The sequence below is a fragment of the Vidua chalybeata genome, chromosome 2 (assembly GCF_026979565.1).
Source record: "Vidua chalybeata isolate OUT-0048 chromosome 2, bVidCha1 merged haplotype, whole genome shotgun sequence".
Taxonomy (NCBI): Eukaryota; Metazoa; Chordata; class Aves; order Passeriformes; family Viduidae; genus Vidua; species Vidua chalybeata.
Window position 1 is genome coordinate 25,074,638 of NC_071531.1, and position 22,040 is coordinate 25,096,677.

Here is a 22,040-nt window from a genome sequence, read left to right on the forward strand (position 1 = left end):
CCGAACAAGAATGGACATTTAACTACCATGATAAAATAGGACAGCATCAGATTGAAAACCCAACAAGTTGTGATTATTGTGTCAGGCACTTTTCCACTGGTTGAAAAAACTGGAGATAGAGCATATGTTATAATCATTCATGCATTATTCTGCAGAATGAAAAGAAAATAGATCTATTTTAGAAATGTCTTCCAGACTTCTAGATAAAAAAAAAAAATCCAAAAGGAAAAAATTAATATATTCCCCTGCTTCCAAGATCGTTTTTATCAATGAAACTATAGAAACATAAGTGATAGTTCTTCCCTGCCACCTCCTCATAATGAATGCATGTATTTATTAGTAGCTGATTTGAAGGATTTGTAATTGTCTCAGTGTTAGTCTCTTATTAAGCAAAACACTGTAAATGAAATTACAACATCAACATGTCATTTTCAAAGATCACTCTCTTGTCAGGTGGTAAAATTAAGTAGGTTCACACAGGTGAAATCAAACAAGACCTGGCATGGTATGACTGTAGGAACATATGTAATACAGTGGATGTTATACAACTATTTGGTTATTTGCTTAGACAGATGGGCTACATATGTATAATTTGTTAATGATGTTTGTGTTTGGGGTGCTTAACAATCCTAAATAAATACGATCAGACTATGAGAATGAGAATGATGCTCATTAGCAGTTTATGCAGTGTCCCAGGCCCTGTGCACTCACATGAGCAGCCAGACCAGGCTGAGTAGAGAGCGCTCTGTCCTTAGATGTGCTTACCGTGAAGAGAAGGAAAAGTTTGGGAGAAGAAGTGCAAAACCTCCTTATTGGAAAACCACATATTTTAGAACAAGTTGAACAGAAACACTATGCTTCCTGCAGATATGCTAAAGAAATTATTATCTATACGCATAAAGATCTTTATAGAAAACAAATGTTTATGGTTTGCACAAATATATAATTTTTGTGTCCATAGAGCTGACCATGATCCTATTGCCAAGGAAAAACCTCAGACCAAGCCAATAGCCTAAAGCTATAACCTTAATAACTGTTTTGTACATGAATACTTAAGTATATTTTTGTGTAATGCACTCATATTTCATGCATCCCTATCCATGATACTCTTGCAAATATGAGATAATTTGATCAACCACTGTATTATTTATTGCCACTTGATCTGTGCAAATGGTGCTTTTTTGCTAGATATGAAAGAAGAATAAACTTCAATTAGTGTATGCTGTATTAAAGTGATAGTGCAGGAGAGCGAAACGAATATTTTAAAAGTTCTCAGCTTTATTTTCTCCATCTCTCCTTTATTACTTCAGATTGGGAATCATTCACATTTAAAATGTTGATTATTAATTGTAGAAGTGGTTGAGTTGACTGCACAAGTCCGAGGCAAAATTATTTGCTTTATAAATGAAACAAAGTTAGTCCACAACAAGCCTTCCATGAAACATGACTTCTCTGGAATCTGCTCAGACTATGGTGATGGCAGTCACTTAAGAGCCTTAGACAAACAGAAATCTTTGCTGTGATTATAGTGATTACCTTTTCTGCAATGACTGACTCAATGGAAATAAAACCACAGCTTTTTTGTGACAGGTGAAAAAAAATAAAAAAAAAAGGAAAAAAACTCACAAAAAACCAAAAAACAACAAACCCCACACAACCAAAAAAAAAAGCCACCCTGAAACAACTGCTACAGTATTGTTTTTCACTGGAAATGGCCTATTGTCTAATGCACTTTAGAAAAGTATTTTTATTATTTGATCAATTTGATTTACCAGAGCCACGAAAATTGCACACAGATGAGTTTATAAACCTGACAGCCTGTAATGGAAATGCTTATGCAACCAGTACTCTCTGGCTGTGCAGTCTATGCTTCAGAAAAACCCTAAGATATTCATTACTAGAGAACAAGAGCCTGGAAAAATACAAAGAAAGAACTCTGATCGAATGGAATATCCTAATGCATCATCCTAGGCTTTATTTCTGTTTCTTTTCTGTAATGATACACAGCACTTTGCCTTGTTTCAGTTTGAAACATGTTATTGCATCTGAATAAAATCACTAGTGTTTTTCATGAAGATAAGGATTTTGTTTTGCTATTTATCCTTTCTAAGATCAGGATTTTATTAAAGGAGCAATGCTGCTTCAGAGACTTTCTCCCTAGCTTGTTCCATCAATTCAAATGCACACTGAAGATATATTTGCAGGACTTCAGTCCAATAAACCAGGATGTTTTAGTGTGATAATATATTTCTTCTAAGAGGCAGAGAGAGGGTAAGTCTGGAGCAATCGGGAAAGAGAAAGGACACCAGTCCAAAGATTATGACTACATATTTTAGGGAGATCCACTGCTGGAGTCAAAACACTCTGAGCATGATCAGATTGAACTAAGATTCTTAGTAAATGGTGATAAAATATAACATTCCCCTCCACCATTTCCACCCCAGTTGTAGCTACTCTCTAAATAAACTGAAGTTATTAGGAAATGTCTGTTTAAAAAAAAAAAAAAAAAAAGGTTGCTTTCAAAGCTTTTATTCATTTGCAAGTTGTAGAGCTCATAATATATGTTGAGATAAGCATCACTCAGTTTAGATGTTCCATGCAGACAATGACCAAACTGAGATCCAATTCAAGACATATCAAGTAAAATTTCAAATTTCTTAGTGGGAAACAGTGACTCCACTGAATTCAGTTGGGATTTTGCAATTCACTGGATTTCTTCCGTGGAGAGTAATTCGTGCAGACACGCATCCTTGGGGCCTAGATACAAAGGTTCAAGAAAAGGGATCCTTTGTCTTCCTTCCAACTTTTTTCCTCTCCTTCCCAGCCACACCCCTTAATGGCCCAGGTATGTAGAGCGTACCCCCACAGTAGATGTCCACTGCTAAGGCCAGCCAAGTCTGAAATGCTTGGCTGAGGCTCATTAGTCCTGTTATAAAAACCCAACTGGAAGTGTGGTTTATCATTTGGAGGTAAGGTTCTAATTTTGGCACACAGGAGGCTGCAGACAGGAAAATATCTTGTTCCTTATTCCATTTTATTAACTTTGTTTTGTTCGCTTGAGCCCAGTACTGTGTAAGACTTTGAATAATCACAGCTGTACAGGTAGCTCCAGTGGAGTGAATGAGGGGCTTTTTCAAGGGCTCTGCTCCCTGCAGAAATGATTTGTACCTCTGCCTGATTGTCACTAACAGAAAATGAGAAATAGGAACATTCAATGCAAAGTAATGTGTTCTGTACAATTACTGGATTAATAATTTTATTCCATTACTGTGTGGGGAGAGAGGACATCAGGTTGAAGATCTGCAATTCTAGTATATTTCTAAGCGTCCTGTTAAGAGAGTGAGCAAGGGTCAGGAAACTTAATTATGCCATAACTAGATAGAAATTGCCAAGTGATAAAAAGAAACATCCAGCCAGATTCAGCAGGAAATTACAGCTTTAATAATATAGCATAATGCCTACTTCTATACAATTATTGGAGAGACCCTGAATGATTTTAAATAACAGGCTTGGTTTTCCAGTAACGACAGGGGGAAAAAAAATCTGAAAATGACATTCTGCATTTTGCTGTAAATATTTTTCTGAGGTTTTGGGGGGTGTTTTTTTTTAAAGACTGAATTATTAAAAATCTCATATTTACTCTTGGTTATGTGGAAATGCTATTATACTGAAATGAGAGAAAGGTTATATTTATGGAGGAATTGGTATTTGTGGAAATTAAGCCTGTGGAACCATTCTTTTAGTGAATTGTGCTTTATTGTATTTCTAATTTTGAAATGAAAAAGCAAAGTGCACAGAAATTTATATTAAAAACTCAGGGCTGAGTATTTTTTGTTTTACAATTCCAGTTCTTTCCACACTCTGCCCATGTTAGTGTCCAATATCTCCCCAGTATTCTTTTGGTAAAATGTTTATGAACAGATTAAAGATTTCCTTGCATGCTGATACAGGATTTCCTTATAATTTTGTAGTCTTTATGAAAGATTAAAAAAAAAATACTGTTTTAGCATAAAGAAAACTCTTCATCCTAACGAGAAGCAGCTCTTTTTTTTCTTTCCCTTCTCAGATGAAATAGGATATTTTAAATATTAAACTCTTATCACCTTTTGTAAACACTGCATGTGATATTAAGGCCTTTTGCAATATACGTGTATGTGTTTGTCCATTTATTTCTAATGTAAGAAAGAAAAGTCATTTCTGGTACTACCCAGGAGAGCCCAGCATTTCATTTTGTATTCTGAGGATGCAGATTAATCAACCTGACTCTCTTACCCAGGGCTAGCCATTCTGCCTAGAAATCTGCATATCTGCATATTACTGTTCTTCCCTGAATTTAATTTCCTACAGGAGCTGATATTAATCACCCTGTTTAAACAGAGGGGATTTGGGGTCTATACAAATATGACATTTTTTTATGGAAGTTGTAGAATATTTTCTCCTTTTTCATTATTATTTAAAGAGACAATAGCATGGTACTTTAAAGCAAACTACAGGAGATTATTTTTGTTTATTTGAGTTCATATATGTTTCGTTTAGATATCAGTCATAACATATGGCACTCCAAGAAAGCTGTTCTATGTTTTCCTTTCCAGATTCTGCCTTCCTTGCCAAGAAAATTCCTCTAGATTTCACTGCATATGATGAAAGGGAGTTGGGCCATATACGTCTCAAATACATCCTGGCTGAGAAAGTTTATTTGAACATTTATTTAAAATGTGTGCCAGTTTCATTGCTTGAATATCAAGCATTACACAAGCAGGCAAGCATTTGTGTACTTCCGTTTTGCAACTAGTGAACCCAGGAAGAGAAACTTTGTTGGTTTGTCAGATCAACACTGATATCCATAAGGCAGACATGGCTTCTCTTGTGGATTTCAGTAGCCCCACATCCTCAGCAGGCACCAGGGGAAGTACTTGAGGAGCTGTGACACTGTCACTGAAGGGTGGGAGGAGGAAATTAGCTTGGTTGTCTCCCCATCCTTTGCCAGGTAAATATGTATCTATACAGGGCTACTGGTCCTGTCTGCACACAATCACAAAATTTGGCCAAACAGGGAATCCTCATGGCTGGTAACTGTTGTCTCCAGGTGAGAACAGAAGAAATTTCAGGAAGGCAGTGGCAGCAATGCTTTCACCATCCTACCTTAAAGCCCCTCCATATTTTGTGTTTGAAAGTGGAGAACAATGAACTGTCACCGAGTGACTCCACCGATGTCAAGCACATTGTACCAGGCAGGAATTCAGCCCAATCCATCTGTCCCTCAGCCAGTATTACTTGGCATATTTTACTTTGGCTGCCGAGACTGCAGTTGTGGTCCAAGCACAAACAACTCAGAAGAGCAACATGCTTGGAAATATGTGCCTGCATACCCCAAGAGCCTGTGCCAGCTGGAAAAACAGAGCATACATCAGTTACTGACTAGATATACTGCCTATGTTAAAAAATGAAGCTGCTATCCAGATTTTTGTTTAAATTTACCCCTGGCCTATTGTGGCACTCCAGGTTAATTTGGATTGGCACCTCCTTTACAGAGCTCTCTGATGCAGCTCTGAAAAATATCAGAGTTCCTTTTTCTTTTTTAGGAAGGTTGAGCTCTTTCACAGCCTTCTATCAAAGGAGTGCTTTTTCTGTCTCTTATTAATGTAACCCAAAACTTCATGAAGAGAAATTCAACATTTCATCCTTCTTGCTTTCTCAGTCAATACATACATGCTTTGAGTGGGGGAAAAATTAAAACACAAAACTGTTGACTGTTTTCCAGTCAATACAAGTATAGAACAGGTAAAATAATGAGTAAATTTTCACATAAGATGTGATGTGAACCTGTCCCTTTATTTGCAAATTTTTTACCATATATGGTCTGGTTTCTATTCAAGCTCCTGGTTCTGCAAATTGTGTTGCAAATTCCAGAGAGGTTATATTGCCAACATTTTCAGTGGGTTTGCTTGGGCAAATAGATTGAGCTGCCACAATGTATAATCAAGGCAGATATTTGTGACTTTGATAAATAGTCATAGTGATTTTATTTTTAATTTGTAACTCAAAACTGAATGTGAGGTTGATATAAATACTTTTTTCTTTTCTTTTTCTACAAATTTCATCTTTCCTCTTCATCTTCCAGAAATTCTTTTCTACTTAAGAAAACTTTTATAATAAGATAAAAAAATACCTTTTTTTACTAACACAATATTTTCGGGGGGATTTGTTATCAGGGGTCTTGGCATCAGTCTGAAGAGATTACCGGTGTTCATGTCATTCTTCCTGAACACCTAGGCTACTATATTTTCCTTGCCTGTTACAAATCACAAGGGTATCGCCCCAGGCAAATAACAGCTTAGCATGTTTATCTGTCTGTGCTAATAGCATTTCATTTGTAGTCTTAAAAGTCACAAGTGGCTTAAAAGGGCACTATTACATGACTTCACATTTTATTGCAAAATGACAAGGTCCAGTTTCATTTGTTCTGCTTTGAAGTGTTCTTGTCCCTTGGCTGCCTGACTGCAGCCTTTTTCTATTCAAACTTGGAGCACAATCCCCTTGAACCAAGATACTGTCTTCTCTAGACAACAGGGAGAACTTCACTTGTAAAAATACCATTTTCAAGCTTAGTTGTTTGCCTTCTACTCTTTTGATATTATCCACTGTTATTTGCTTTAGTGCTAGCTTGCCTGTAATGGAAAAGATTATGTAAAATTACAGTTTTGAAATTAACATACAGTACTTGTCTGTATTCATATGGAAGCTAGAACTGAAAATTATTTAAAAACATGAAAACAGTATTCTGTATCCTTGTAGAAACACAAAAAGGTGTGTAAAGGTGAGAGAGTCTGAACTGACTATAGTCTTCCCGACATTTGATAGTCTTTATTTAATTTAAACTAAAAATGTTTTCATCTTTAAAATTGTGCACCTGAACTGTTTTGTGGGCAACACAAAATGCAAAATAGAGCACAGTCAATATATATAAATACAGGCAGATACTGATGAAGCTTGCTGAATCGCACCAAAGACAAATGTGCATTTTACTTTTTTTTCTGTCAAAGGTCTTTTGAGACAGGATTAGAAGCACTAGAAAAAGACCCACTCTCATCTAAGGGGAAAATCATGTCATATCGCTAGAGGCAAATAATAATAGAGAACTCTTTCTGATGCAAATCTAAAGTCTTTTCATGCAATTATAGCAACTGAAAACTTGGTTCACATAGTTCCTTACCGGTCAGCTGTAAGTTACACTTAACTTCTGAGCATGCTATGAGTGCTGCATGCTGATTTGGAATGGAAGTGTTTAAGTTTTGTGAACTTCAGCCTAATCACACAGGAATAAATCTCAGAACATTTAGGAAAAAATCCTCACATTCTACTTGTGCTTATTGGAGCAAATTTTATAACACATATTTTACTTCGTACAAGAGTAAAAAAGACAGAACTGGCATACTAAATTTAATTTTAAAGTATTTTAATCACAGAATTAATTTTCACAGTGCTTTTAGCAGAAAGAATCGTCTGGTATCATATAAGTGGTGTGAACAAATGTATATGTATTCTAGGTACAAAACAAATGCCAACATTTTGTTTCATAGCAAATATTGTCATCTGAAAATATACCTGACTGAGGTTAACATGCTTACACCATGATTTTGCAATAGCAGGTATGAGATTTTCTGTAAATAAATCCATCAAAAAGTAAAAAGGGAAGGAATTGTTCTGAATCAAATGATTATACCTGTAGAGCTTGTAACAAGGAGATATCTTACTGATCTTTAAGAAACATGAAGCAGTAAGATAAGAAGCAATGACAGGAATATTTTTTTTATTTGAGTCTTCTTCTATAACCAGATTCTTATTTATTTTACTGAAATCAGAAAAGTATTCCGATCTGCAAGAACTTGAGTGGGGGAGATGTATGTCAGAAGAAAAGATAATTGATGGTAAACGTCAAATATTAAATCTTGATCTGGTTATTACCCAGCATATTAGCTATGTAAGAAGCTTAACAATTACAGCTATGATTGACTAGGTGGGATCCAAAATTCTAAATATCAACTGCCAGAAGGGATAATTATAACACATTAGCACCTGCGTGCTTAGACAAGATTGACAACTCCAGTCTAACATCTGCTTAATATCACTTTCATACTTTTCATATTTTTTTTCTTTTCGAAAGGAATAACAAAGATTTTCTTGAAGCATAACAATAATTCAGCATCCATGTTACACATTCAGTTGATTATAGTTGCTTGTTGTCTTTGGTCATGTTTTGCACTGACACGTTTAAAATTAAACAAAGCCTTTTTGGGATTAGACAGCCACAGTTGTGGTATATTTTAGACAAAATGTACCTGTCAGAATCATTTGAAGAAATCCCAACAAGGGGGCTGCTCTTCAATCATCTGGGGTGGCCAATGCAATTTAACAACAAAATGAAATTGGGCTGGAAAAGAAAGGCCTCGCTTTCCCACAACAGGAGCAAGAGAGAGAAGGGAATTTAGCATTCAGTATGAACAGCTCCGTGAAGGTGCCCTGCTGGGCTCTTTGCGGGGGCAAGGTGAAGCGTTCCCCTCCCGGCACAAGCCCTGGCTGTGCCCGCCCTGGGGCCCGCGCTGTGAGCTGGAGGCGCCTCTGCCTCCGGGCCTGCCCTGGGGCCTGCCTGGCTCCGCGCCCTCCGGCAGCTCCCTCAGCTCCTCCGCCCAAACCAGCCCAGAACTGGGCTGCCGGCGGGCCCTGCCAGGCCCCAGGAATTGCAGGGTGCCAGGACCCCCTTCAAGGTTGCTCCAGTTTTGGGGGACCCCTCCCAGTGAAACTCTCCAGCATATTCTGCCCAAAGGCAGGTGTTGCTTTCCTCGCGTTTGCTCCGCAGTGCATTTACTCGAGCAGTAACACCAGCTGCCCCGGTTCTGCAATGCACAAACTTTCCTGAGTGGGAGCTGGCCTCATAGAAGAGGGAGTGGTGATAATGGTCCCATGAGGGCACAGATGTGACTAAGCACAGACAGCTTAGTCACCCTTCTGTCCTGGGCAGAGAGATATTCCTCAGCTGGCAGTCTAAAGACCCCTCCTGACCCTGTGTGTTTCTGTGCTGGGAATCTCAGCAGCAGAGGCTGCTCTTGGACTCGTTGGGAATTTAATGGAGATTTTCATTGAAACAGGCAGAAATTTCTCATGGAAAAATATATAAGTGTTCAAAGGAATACACTTAGTAAAAATTTATTGAAAAGGGGCAAAAATCTCATTCCCCGTGGGCTTAGCTTTATGGTAGCAGAGCACTGACTAATTTTATATTAAATCCTTCACTGCCTTGAGTGAGCTGTGAAGCTTTAAGCCCACATAACTCTCTGCCCATTTCTTGAGGTACAATCCAAGGTTGTTTTTTAAGTCTAGAAAGGGTAGTTCAAGTATACACTGCTCAGACCTGATGCCATGGAAGACTAACTCACCCAGCAGTGCCAGCCAAACTACATAAAGAGGCAGAAGAGTCTTCTCAGGGTGCAGCTGCAGAGTATTTGGGCAAGCTCTGTTGACAAAATAAATCCTTTTGCTGCAACAACCACCTCTTAACATCTTAGGTGAGCTTTCTCCCTTATCGATTCCTCCATTCTTTATTTGGTCTGATGAGATATTTATTTCAGTTAGCACAGCTTTCACACCATGCCCCAGCCATGGCTGTCACTGTGCGAGCAGATTGAAGAAGCAGGAGGGGAAGGCTCTGCCTAAGTCCACGCACATATTTGGCAACTTAGCATCATGCAAGAATTACCTACTGCCTTCATTTATGGAAGCAGTGCAAAAATCCACTTCTTCATGGGCTTCTAATGCATCTGAACATAAACCTAAGTCTTGCTGGACTTGATAGTGCTAATAGTAATTTTTTTTTCTATTTTCACCATGAGGACAGTCAAACCCTTGAACAGGCTGCCCAGGGAGGTTATGCAGTCTTCATTATGGGTCATTTTCATGATCCAGCAAGATAAATTCCTGAACAACTTGATACAAGCACATAGCTGACTCCTCTTGATGGATGAAGGTGGACTAGAGGTCTCATGAGGTTTCCTCTAAACTGTATTTTCCCATTATTCCAATTTCTGAAAACAGTAATGAAAAATTTTGGTAACATCTATATGCTAGAGAGCCTTAGAAAGATGTCACATGAATGTTTGTCTAACTCAACCTGATAATATTACCTATTTTTAAACTCCAAACTATTATGCATCTCTCAGAATGTTTTTAAGCTGTTAACATCAATGTCTTACACTGCTGGGGGAACTGAAGCATTTTACATCACATTTTGATACCACTGCTGTAGTATTGCTTTGTTAAAGTTCATATTAATCTTCTACCAAAGATGATGCAGAAGTGATTTTTGCACTCACAAAGCAACAGTAATATCCTGATTTTTAGAAATCTTTCAATATGCTGGGTGTTCTTTTTTATTTTTGGAGCATTAAGGAATACATGAGAAGAACATGACCAAAAATGGTTATTTTGCATGTATTATCTTTGCTAGTTATAATGCATTAATTTGCATTTAATTTGAAGAAGTGGTTATTAAAGTTTAAGTGGCAAATGTAACCATTTAAAATTGTCTTTTAACTCCTAAGTAAACATCACCACTAATGAAAATGCCCAACAGAATTGCACTATTCAGGTTAGTATTAAAATAGTTTTCATTTTTGTGCTAGGACAAAAGAGACAGCATAAATCACATAACATCATTTTGCATGTGGCATATTTAGGAGAGGTAATTTATGATTCATTTGAAGGAACACCATCCAAAAGAGCGTCCTAAAATTTATACTGAGATATTTGTTTGGTGCTGCATGAAAGTGAAATTGTTCTGTCCAGAATTATTGTTCCTCACCTTCAAATCCTGATACAGCATCTCTATCAATGAAATATATTGAGTTAATAATACATGTACACAACTAAATGATGTCAGTCAAGATGGTGAGTCCTGAAAAGGAGGAAACTTCAGTAATTTTTCATTTCTAGATTTTCAAAGCCATTGTTTGAGAAGGGAGAAAGGGAGGAAGGCTACCATTCACTCCTTTGGCTGGCCACTTTAATTTCTTCCTTTCAGAAGAGGCTAAGATGACAGCTTTTCAATATAGAAGCTGCCATTCCTTTGCAGTCTAATACTGTTTTACATTTTGTCATGCTTCTTCCATTAATAGACATTTCAAATGAGGTCATGGTATCTAAAATAGACTTCTTTCTAATATCTTACCATCATTAAGCATATAAAATTATATATATGTTCCACAGTGATAACAGTTACATAAATTCATGGTCTTTCAGGTTAGGAATTGCATATATGAGTGCCTTGCTCATACTCTTGAAGTTAACAGTTGTTTTGATGCCTAAATCATTACATGATCAAAACTTTGCAGGTATATTAAAAGTAGGCTATAAAAATGAGGGAGAATTTTATTATTCATCTAAAGTTGATGTCTTATCCTGTGTTGATTTACTAGGTACTCTGGCTTCATAAAATTTAGCATAGTTAGCTTTGTGAGAAAATTCTACACATAGTTGATGAGGCTTTTTAATATTACTGGTTGTACCCTTCTTACAGCATTCTGAATAGGGGCCAGGTCCATTGCTGCTCTGAAATGATCAAGGACTTCAGTTAATTTGAAGTTCATTTATAACTCCATAACATGTATAAAAGCTAAATCAGCATTTCCACTATGTGTAAATGTTCTTATTTTATGCTCATGTGAGATGCTAACAGAGTGCAGTCAACATAGAAAAATGAATGTGTTTCCTTATTCATCAAATATAACTCAAAATATATCCATTGGAAGAACAGTTTTCTCATCTGTTAGTCTATTATATAGTCACATAATTTCCCAGATTCTCTATCAATCCACACTGGATCTAAATTTTTAAAATTTTGTTTCCCATACAAATATCATCACTTTACCCTATATTCCTGTCTAGATCATTATTTTACCTTACACAGCCTTAACTCATTTATATTTTGAAACTGAAATATTGGGTATTATTTGTCCATTTTCTACATCAGAGCACATTACCTTTTTTTTTTTTCAATTGTGTGGTTTTATTCGTTATCCCTTTTGAAAAAAACATTATTGTAAATTTCACTGACTACCAAACCCAACATATTTTTAGTTCTTTATTCATCATTTCCTGACTTCTGCAAAGAATACTGGTAGATTGAAGATGCATGATTTCTCTTTACATCAGCCATCCTGGTTTGTCCCTGACACATTTGAGCATTTGATGGACAACATTTTTCTCGGACAACATTTTTCTCAGACAACATTTTTCTCAGACAACATAAATAAATAGAATTCTTATCTAAATGGCAAGATGCTGTGTAACGATAAAGGCAATCAGATCTCCTTCTTCAGGCTGTTAGATGATAACAGATAGAGCAGTAGTGTTTGCAAGCTTCCCCACCAATAGGTAGACCAAATAATTCCCGATGAATAATGCATCCAATGAGTTTAGCTTCTCTGTCTGATTGTGGTGCTTGCACGAGCAGACCATGATTTTGTCTAATCTGTTCATTATTCAAAGTATTTGATTAGTTTGGGGTGAGCTTTTTAAACTCTGTGCACCATTTTTTATGAGTGTACACAAATTTCTTTAGTTATTTGTGATTGATCAGACACATAATGAAGGTAATACACTGTTTTGTAGAACATATTTGTGTGACACATTTGTCAGTAGTTTGTAAAAGTAATTTTCAGCAAAGAAAACTGTAATTTTTTAAAACTAGGACCCTGCTGAGATTGTTAAAAATCTTACTTACTGTGAGCCATTTTAATTACCAACAGGGCCTGTGTAATAAATACAGGAAAGGGACTTCAGCTTGAAGCCAGCTAAATTGTAACTTTTTATTTTGACCAACTGGAGTATGAGTTGATATATGCAACTACTGAAGCTTATGAAGGACAACACCATTCAGCTTCATCATCAATCAACCATGGTGTAATAAATGCTTTCATTTACTGATCACCTCTAATCTATGTCAACTCTATTATTTGATACTTGTCCTCTATTTCTATTCAGCATTTAATGTTTTTTTTCCCTCAGAAATACATCTTGTTTTAGCAATTAATCCATAAATTCCTTCACTTAAGGATGGAATTCTTCACTCTTCAAATTCATTATTGCCCTCAAATGCTGTTGGGTTCATCAGGGCTGCTTGACTACATTTGTCTGTGAAAAGAGTGTAAGACATTAAAAATGCTGTCATATTTATGTCTAGAACAAATGACACTGTGATATTCACAGTCTCTTCTGTTTCAAAATATAATGTATTAAAATCCTTTCAGAAACATTGAAGTGGCATTGCCAGTGCATCAAACTTCGCAAAAGCCTGTGATGTCAAGTATTGCTGGATACAATTCTCCTGTTAATGCTGTTCCATTTGTTTAAGTAGTTAGACATTTTTTAAGTGCCAACTGGTACATGTTTCAACATAAGATTGGTCCAATTATTCTGGGTTTTGACCACAAAATGGAATTGTGAGCAAGATTATACAAGATTATTATGCTTCTGTTGGGTCTTTTTAAACTTGCAGTCAAGAACATCTCAAAAAACTGTGCGATATTTAAATTTTGTTTTAAGACACCTACATCAAAGAACCTGAGTTTTTACTTACTCCATGTGATTGTGTTGGACTTGAAGCCCACATTTTACCCACAGAAATTGCTGATGCAACACTCCCATGCCACCCCAGGAAAGCACTGGTCTTGTAGGAAGACTAGGCTGCACCAAGAATTTTCACTTCTCGCCCCTGTTCTTGGGTGGCAAACTCATGCAAGGGACAGCCCTGACCTCCGACAGCAGTGCTTCAGGCCAGTGCAGGAGTTTGCCATCCAAGAGGGGAGCAGAGATCAGCAACTCAAGCTGGCAGTGCTTTTGGCTGAGCAGACACATCTATTAGCTGCCTCTTCCCAGACAGTAAACGCACTTTGTCCCCTCTCCTCTCTCCTGGGATACAGCATTGCCCCACATCATGATAAATAGGTTTCCCCACTGCCTTTTCTCTGTATAGGTGGTGAATAAATTCTCGCACCAAAATAATGTGCGAAACACCTCTTTGTATTTGCAGATAGAAGAAGACTTTGCATGGAATTGTATTGGACAATATTATTTAGATTTCATTATAATTTAGATTTCATTTTAATCTGTCACTGTCTGCCTTGCCTCCTGCTAATTACAGATTTTCAAGTATTGGGTAGAAATTGGGAATAGACTATATTGATGGAAAAATTAAGTTAAATGCCAGTTTCAAGGTTCAAACTGTAGGACAGCTGTTTAATCTGTTAGATCTGCTTACATCACTCTATGAATGAAGGCAATTGTATCATCAGTGTACAATACAGATGGCAACTATTTTCACTTTTCAGGTGGCAACTATTGATCACTTTTACATTTTTAGACTAAACAGACGAATAGCTCAAAATCAAGATCTTTGTACTCAAGTATATGTATTTGTTAATATATACATTAATTGAAGCAGACTGGGAGTAGAAGTGCCTGTGACTCACCAAAAGAGATATATAGAAGTCCTTGCTGACTGTGTTGGAGAGACAGTATCACAAGTTACAACTTTATAGTCATTATTTACTGTTTCAGTACGATAAAAAAAGAGGAGTGGGGAAAGGTCATTCTAATGGAGCCTTGATAAAGGTCCACCCCTACTTGTCACGTGATCTGCACGCATGGAATAAGCTCCAGAAGCCCTGAGGTCTTACAGCAAGCAAGGTGTGGACAAAAATGAAGAGTTGATATTGGTAATTTCCTTCTAGTAATTTTTTGGCAATATGACAAAGAAGGTCAATTTTTTTCCCAGTAGCAGTTTCCTGAAGAATTTACTTGAATAGAAGAGACATCAGCCTGAAGCAACCTTTGTGGGGGGAGGGGTTTTGGGGGTTGTTCGTTGTTTGTTCATTTTGGGGCTGTCTTGTTTGTTCATTTTTTAATCTTTATTATTCCCCATGTTTTTTTTTTAAACTTGGTAACATTAAGTATATCCACAGTTAAGTATAGACCTGAGACATTGTGGGTTCAAATTTTCACCACTGCTTCATGAATATAACTTAAAATAAATGTAACAAATACCCTATTTAAAATGCAAAATACAGAAAAGAACAAGGATGGTGGTCTTTCTATGCTACCACTCCCAGTATGGACTTTACTTCAATGATTTTATTGTGCAAAATGTCATTTGTTTGTTGCTTTTTGTTTACTTTTAGAAGGTGTTTTCTACCAAGTCACACCTTCATCAGTAATGTGCCTTAAATCTATATTTTCTTCAGAGAGATCCTCCTACACTGCCAAGCTTCTCCAAAACCAATTGCACTTGTCTCCATTTGAGGAAATATTTTAATTCATCCCAAACTATTTGGCACATCTCTTTAAAGACAATATTGCTGAACACTGAAGCTTTACTTCATTTTAAAGTTTTGTGGTTCATGAGAAGTTTGATCTCTTTTTCAACACTGATGTAGTTTTAGAAAACTGTTTAGTTTTCTGCCTCTGTCTTTTTTGACATTGTTCTGTAAGTGCTGTCTTGTTAAGAATAATGTTTCTTCTGTCATGGGTATTCCACTATCGTTTCTCCATCTCCAAATATGTTTTTTCCACATCCACATGTCAATCAAAGCTTGCCTTAAACTAGCAAATGATAGTCAGTGTAACGCAAATTGAAGATAAAGGTTTTTGTGCTGAAACTTAACCACTGATGGCAGAATAGACAGTATCCATCGTTTCACGGGAACAAACACAACTCCAGCCCTGGGTCTCCACTACTGCTCAAGTAGATCACATAAAACAGATGTGTTGTATATCCTACAGCAGTGCTCCACAAAAACAGCTGCCCGTTTCTGACACATGCTCTACTGCTTTGCACAGGTAGAGACCAGTGAACCAACAAACATGGCAACAATAATACCTGCTCATAGTGACTGTATTAAAGCCAACTATTACCATATGCCTAGGCACAAAACGAAGAACTGAAATTCACTGATGACTGCTGACCCTACAGAATCACAGAATCACAGGATGTGTAAGGTTTGAAGGAAGCACTGGAGGACATTTAGTCCAACCCCCTGCTCAAGCAAGGAAAGTTACTTAGGATTTCCCTTAAAGAAAATTACTCAGGATTGTGCCCAGACAATTTTTGAACATCTCCACTGAGGGAGACCTCACAGCCTCTCTGGGCAACCTGTTCCAGTGCTCGGTCACCCTCCAAGGTGCTCCGTCCTTTTGACACCCTCCCTTCAGATAATTATTGATAAGATCCCCTTTCAGTCTTGCTTCATGTAGCTTTGGATCCAGATTAAAGTGTAGTAAATGTCTGCCTCAGTCTGTGGTCTGTGACCAGACTGCTGCAGATTTTCAGCATCTGTAATGTATTAGCAACTTCTGTTATCGTCTATTATACATTTTCAAGTGTCTATCTATGAGTGTATATCTATTTAAAAAGTATGTATGCATTTATGTATACATATACTGTTCTCATTATCTTCTATTTGCTTTTATTATGTTTTCCATTCTGTGTCCTCCTGTTTGTCATGTCATTTATACAAAGCTTATTTCCTCTTTTATGTGTGGAATTCTTCCCATTTCTCACACATTTTTTCAGTCGTTCCTCAGGACCTATAGGTACCACAATGTCATTTTGTTATGAGATAAATAATCATATAATGATTTATGCTGCTATGATATATACTTTGGTAAATGTGATCATACCAAAAAAAAAAAAAAAACCCCAAAACAAAAACAACAAAAAAACCCCCATACTAAATCAGTTTTACTCCTCAGCCTTTTTATTACCTGTATTTTTAGACATTAAATTCTTATTACCATCATATTCTCAGAAATGCTTTTACTGTACTCAACAGGCTGAGACCTTGATCTTAAGAAGAAGTTCTTGGTGATTTTGTATTGCAAAAATCTTGTGCACTGGTTTAAATACCAGTGTACTGACAATACTAGTTTAAAAACATTTTTCCCCACGACGGAACAAACCATCTTGACATGCTCAAAAGCCCATCTTGTTTTTAATTTACTGCTTGCGGCAAACTAAAACTAAACTGAATTTAAATTCAGGCATCAAGTTTAAATGTTTGAGCACCTCTCCTCTTTGACCTGTTCAAATAAATGTTCTACTGATGGCAGCCTGAAGAGAAAATAATAGTTTAAAAGCTTTAAAACATTTTTTCTGATAGAACATAGGTCTCAAATCTTAGTTCAAAGTAGACTTGTGGCATATATGAATCTCAAGAGGCAGCAAAATTGCTGAAGAAAAGCAGATGACATAACTTCAAGTGTCACCTGAGTATAATCAAGAAAAATTCAAAATGCAATTACCTTGGTTTTGACCTCTAATACATGACAATAAGTAATAATAATGATATATGATAAAAAGCAATAACTTTGATTGTCAACCCTTTTATTTTCCTGGTATTCTAACATTTATGCTATGATCAACTGCTGTCATTCATTAGCCCCAAACTGCCTCTTTATGCTCCCAGCTTTCAAACTGAAAAGTGAATGCTCCTATTCCCTTCAGATGAAATAGAGCACCCAAATTTTCATAACAGGTGGACTGGTGATTAGTGTTTCACCACAACAGCACAGCACCAGATTTTTGGTTTTACATCCCTACTTGCCAAAGTGAAAGGTACTTCCCTGAGGGAAGCAATTCAGTGCCTGCAAGGAGAGGAAAGGGGGTGGGTTCCTGCAGGAGGGGGATCACATGGGATGAGGTGTGGCAATCATCCTCACACGTTCAGGCTGCTGAACCCAAACTCTCTCATGAGGGCTTCTTTCTCTCTCAAAAGCACCACAAGAATCTCTCTCTTTATATAAACATTTTCATCTACATGATTCCTTCATTCAGCCACTACTGCTCATGTGTGTCTGTGGAGACTGGCATCCAGACTTCAAAATTTTTATATAAAGCATTTACAGAGTTAAAGCATGCGTTAAGATAGACTTTGATCAGTTGCCTTCACAGATTGCTATGAAGTCTATATATGTTATAGCCTTCCTGACCACCAGAGAGGCAACACTTTCTGCCTCTTGATTTAGCAATGCTTAGAAAATAGGCACAGTAATAAAAACACATAATGTACAAATATATGACAAAACCATACCAATTGCTGCTACCTATTATGAAGACTGCAAAAAGGCTGGAAAATTCTGAAGCTGCTAAAAAATAGAGGAAGTAAAGTAATTCCACTTGAAAATTGATAAGTCAGCACTTCTCTTATTCTTCCATATAAAAGTTAATTATTTGACTTGGAGGGTCAATTCAGCAGTATCTTCTAAAGAAACAGCTTTTGGGAATGTAAAATCAACCAGTTTGAATTTATTTTGGCAATAATGTTCGTTGTTTGGTTTCTCCCTTTATTTGTTGTTGCTGTGATCTGTAATTTGAAGAGATTTTCAATCTCTGTGTAGCTCATAAAAAAAGGTATCTGGAAAAAAATGCCAAACTGTTGCACCCTAAGTTTCAGGGCTTTTAAAAAATCAGTCACAAGATAAAAACTGGGTAGAATTTAAATTTTTAGTAACAAAGTTATAGAAGGGACTTTGCTCCCACAGATTTTGGTGGGACTATATGCTTACACGGTCTCAAGACTCTGGTCTGTATACATTAAAAATACTATCCCTTTCCATGGTCAGCATTTTACTGAATTGATTAAGAAGCAAATCCATTTGAGCATCCTGTGTTTATGGTGCATATTATTGTCTTGTAATATTGTTATTATATTATAATGGCGTAAATATAGAATCATCTGAAAATAAGTGCCAAATCTATGAAAACTAGTCATAACCTAGAATGTCAGCAATTCATATTATGATACAGGCTCCAGTAGAAAACATTATATCAATAAAATCAGCAAACAAAAATTGAACCAGCTCATACTATTTGGATTGCCAGAAAGCAGAGGTTGGAATTCTCATGTATTATTGCTATAAAGAGAGTTTGAGCTCAAGCAATTTAAAACCTAAGTGGGAATTTATTAACAACAAAAATACATTTGCCACCTGTTATGCTGGGGTTGTGTTGATATCAAGCATATGGTCCTTCCTAGCCTGTGAAAAAGGAGCAGCTGTTCCAATATGTCCAGGCTGTAAGCTGAAAGGATGACAAAAAGCAGTGAAGAAACACCACTCCAGTAATCCTTAGGCTTTCAAACTAAAAACAGAAGAAGTGAAGCTGGCACTAGATGAAAGGTGAGACAGAATGCACACATGCCCTCAGCTTACAGAAGTACAGATACACACACGTGCATGTGCTCATACAGACAGATGCTACCGTCTTATGGGCTCAGAGGTAAATCTATAAAGAGAGTTCAGGAGTTCTTGGATCTGCAAGACCTCTCTGATCTACTATATTGAGCTGGGTTGTTCAGGCCTTTACCAGGGGACTGTTCGATAGCTCAGGAGAGACACAAATAAGCTACCTGAGGTCAGCATAGAGTCAGTATGAAAAAACTGCAGATGAGGTGAATCTCTCATTTTATCAAGTGTTGCTCAAGGTGACACACAACCAAACCTTTCCATTCCCTGGGCATTCACAATCCACCCCTACTAAAGGTAGGCTTGCAGACTGATTTCCTTGCAGGTTCATTTTTTGCCTTTCAAATTTGGCTGGCAGAGCCACTGTGATAAAATTTTTATATCATTATTAGATGATTTTGAAAATCAGTGAGGAAATTAGAAGTTATTTTGGTGCATTTGAATCTTCTCATGAAGATTTATTCTAAGCATTGGTACATAGGACAATTACCATCACTCAGGCTTAATTTGTGACCTTATTAATAAAGGAATGAAAAATTTACTAGAAGAGACTAAAAGGGACAAGGACTGTTGTCTAGCCATCTCCTGAGCAGAAGAGAATTTTAGCTCTGATTGATCCTCCTAGTCCTTTCTCTCCTGGATTAAATGGAATTGACTCAGAATAATAAACATTATTTCTAGAGACTGGAAGCACTACTAATCTTACTTTTAAAATCCTTCTTAGGCCCCTTCCCGAACAGTGATGAACTTCCTCTTCCTCAGGATGAGAGCTAATAAGCGCAAGGTTAGGACATGTGGGAGGTGGTACTTTGCATCCTCTCGTGAAAGAAGAGAGCACTAACCCTGCATCTTCCCTATGTGTAGGTTTTCTATCTGGACAGCTGTGAAGTAAAAAGAGGAAAGTGGCTATATTTTAGAAGAAAAAAATGGGTGCAACTACACACAGTAGGGAGTGTGCACATGTAAATGAATCTCAAAGATTTTGTTCCTGGACCCCAGCTGCAGTAAAGCATGGTCATGCTATGCAGTTTCATATAACCCAAGAACATTTTGCCCATTTAAAGGGAAATATTAAGTTTTAAAGATGATGTCAGCAGAATTCAAGCACTTCCAAAGCCAAGAGACAGCTCAGTCTGACTTCAGGATTGTGATTCTTACGACAGACAGTTGCCTAACATTGAAAATCTGGCCCTAGTACTTAAGCAATTCTTGAAACCTACATTTATGATATCTAAATGTAGGCAACATACAAACTTTCCTGAGTTACATGCAGTCATATATATTGGCTCAATATTTATCTAATGGTGAGAGAAAGGAATATTTAGAGAATTCCACCTAGAATTCAGTCTTTTAAAAAATATTAGCCACCTAAAGTTAGACAGGAAAGAAATCTCAGGTGGGTGACAAATTCTGGGGAATTATGCTTATTCCTGTTGCTTCAGCTGTCTACTTGGACAACATATTCCTTTGCTAACTACAGTCCATTCTATGTTTTTTTCCAGTTTCATTTTGATTGTTTCCAACCATGATTTCACTCTTCTATTTATTAGTAGATCAATTAGTAGTAAAATTTCTTCTGTTTCCACTGAAATTTTCTAGACCACATATTCCTCAGTAAGATCCTTTTTCTTTCACCTCTGCAAAGACTGCAGGCAATTTTGTTTTGTTCTCTGACCTTTATGAATAATTAAGTTTGCTGTCTACCTGATTCTATTGTCCAGTCCCCTTTGCCTCTGCTATTTTTATAAGGCATAGAGAACTCCTCATAGTATGCAAATGCAGCTTTGTTCATAAATCCTTCATGCAAGAGCTGGAATAACTTCATCTATGATGTTATTGTTACCTCTCTGAACCAAAATAGCAACATTTTATATTACTGTTAACCACTATCCTGAAGGTTTTTGAGCTCAGTCTGTCTCCAGATCCTGCTTCTAGTCACTTTTTTGTACTACATGATTACATAGGGCATAAGCACTTTCTCTTATTTTGTGTCCCGAATCTCATTATCTCACACCTGTACACATTTAATTGCGTAAGGCACTTGTCTTCCTAAGGGCACTGTCTGTTAAGAATCATCTTGACTTTTTTTCCTTCTATTTTTTTTATTGATTGCTCCTTCCTACTATGTATCATCAACAAATTTCATTCCTTTGGTGTTCATCTCTTGTCCTGGTTAAAGAAAATTCTAGTACAGAACTAAATGGTGTGGCAGAACATAACCCTTTAGAACAAATTGTTACTCTCCCTTATGTACTTTCCCACTCTGGTTTCATAACCATTCTTTAAGCACATATGTGTTGTGTTTATGACACATTTAATGACCTTCTACCATACGTTTTGGTGACATGTTAACTATGAAACTCTACTCAAGTTCTTTTGACTCTTCTGGTTCCTTGTTCTTGATTGAGCCACAGATTATTGCTGCTTATCTTCAACATCACCTGTGGAAACTTTGGCTGTATTCTTCTTCAGCATCATTACAATTAAGATCAGCTTGGTGGAAATGAAGCAAGAACACAGAAAATACATCTGATTTGAAATGAGCAACACACCAATATATCTGAATTATAGGAATGTTTATAACATAGAAATTACTGCTATTACATTCTATATAAAGATTTTAAAACTAATACTGTATAAATGTTTTATCTACAGACTGGAATTGTTCATGACTGGTTTTGGCTAATTAATACTAATTTGCTGATTTAGTAAAAGTCCTGCAGGTTTTCCTCTGTATACCTTTAACTTCC

At 36.8% G+C, this 22,040-nt stretch overlaps 1 long non-coding RNA gene across 1 annotated transcript; it reads left to right on the forward strand.

Annotated features, from left to right (window-relative positions):
• The first annotated feature begins 7,557 nt into the window (after window positions 1-7,557).
• Window positions 7,558-12,981, forward strand: LOC128784149 (uncharacterized). Its single transcript, XR_008429376.1, has 2 exons — window positions 7,558-9,563; window positions 12,801-12,981. It is a non-coding gene; the product is annotated as an uncharacterized LOC128784149 (long non-coding RNA).
• Window positions 12,982-22,040: the final 9,059 nt, after the last annotated feature.